This window comes from Choristoneura fumiferana, chromosome 15, assembly GCF_025370935.1.
Source record: "Choristoneura fumiferana chromosome 15, NRCan_CFum_1, whole genome shotgun sequence".
Classification (NCBI taxonomy): domain Eukaryota; kingdom Metazoa; phylum Arthropoda; class Insecta; order Lepidoptera; family Tortricidae; genus Choristoneura; species Choristoneura fumiferana.
The window spans coordinates 14,546,414-14,548,188 of NC_133486.1; positions in this window are offsets into that span (position 1 = coordinate 14,546,414).

The following is a 1,775-nucleotide window of genomic DNA, read 5'->3' on the forward strand; positions in this document are numbered from 1 at the left end:
AAACTTACAAGGAAAACTATAACGGCTCAGTTTGCTTGAGAAGTATTAGTAGTTTAAGAGTTAATAGCAGCCTAAGGTATAAAATATACCTAAACTTGGAAGATTCCGTATAAACTACGAAATCCTTAGAAAGATATTACTTAATTTTTTCGTAATGTCTACGGAACCCTATTTTGGGCGTGTCCGACACGCTCTTGTTACAGAATGTTTTTGGCGGGATATATCTTATTTGGTGGTTTACGTTTTATTTCAAAAGCTTTTTTTAATACGATTAATAAAAGAAAAGCTCCGTCGCTCAGGAAACTACCTATTAAAAGTCACTTCCAGGTACCTACTATTATTATTTAGTCATCTTGATTTTTTCACTTTCAACATAATTAATTAAGTAAATTACATATTACAATAACACAAGCAGCCAACACAGCAGACACACAGAGTACAAGCCCTCTTGTTCTGAGAGGAGGCCTGTGCCCAGCAGTGGGATGTATATAGGATGGGATGAAGATGATGATGTACATATTACTACAATGTATCGATATTATTATATATAGTAGGTACTAGCTTATGCCAGCGACTTCGTCTGCGCGGATCTAGGTTATCGCGCGGTGGTGCCCTCTATCGGAATAAAAGGTATCCTATATTGATCCTTGGGGTTCAAAATACCTATATACCAAATTTCATCAAAATCGGTTCAGTGGTTTCGACGTGAAAGCGTAACAGACAGACAGACAGACAGACAGAGTTACTTTCGCATTTATAATATTAGTAGGGATAGTAGGTATTACTACGAAATTCCGAAACGGAATTATTTTCAGAGTGTATGCGGCCCTTAGAAGGCTGCGGACTGGAAGATAGCGAGCGAGCGTTTTCTCTGTTGAATTGAAATGCATTTTCTGCCAGCGGCTAGGTACTACGAAACTCGAAACTCGAAGTTCGTGTCGTGCGGTCCCTCTGACACTTATACTATTTAATACGAGAACGAGAGGGACGATACGATACGAACTTCGATTTTCGAACTTCAGTCAGAGTAGGCCCTCCCTCAGGTAGCCACTGTGTAGCGTAGGTAGATCGTCTCTGCCGCGCAATGAGCAAAGAACTCGCTCGCCGCTCCGCTGGTGCCCACCTTACTGCCTGCTGGCATTCAATCCGCGACTATCATTTATTTGAGTTTAATCTAACCGATTACTCCCATCCTACTCTACACCTATGGCTATTAAATTAAGTAAATAACTGCCATAATTAATTAATAAATACATAAATATAACTGGCATTAGACGACATGGTCAAAATTTTATTGATCCACCTCTTTGATAATGAATATTTTTTTCTGATTTCTTTAGTACTTCACTCCAACTCTGTGTTCAAACAAAGACCAACGAAAATTTAAATTTTCTTGGTGGATAAAGCAGATTTCATTCTTAACTTGAGAAAAGTGCCATCTAGTGGTAACAAGCAAAATCGTTTAGCTCAATACTTGACTTGTAGCGTCGAATTCAATGAGGGCAAAATGACAGCTTTCAATATTAAACTTATAAATTACTTGGCGAAATAAATAAGCTCGTAAGATCCATGATCTAATGCAGTTGTAATTAATTGATTGTCAAACTGTCTTTTATTAAAATGTTAAGTTTATTTATATAGGAATCAAAAGAAGTTTTGAACGACTATGAGGACATCTGTTGTCATTTGCAAGCAACAAATGTTGCCATCTATGATAATAAACACGTAACTTAATATTAGTTCGCCTTCCATCCGCGGCGCTCACAACCCAAACA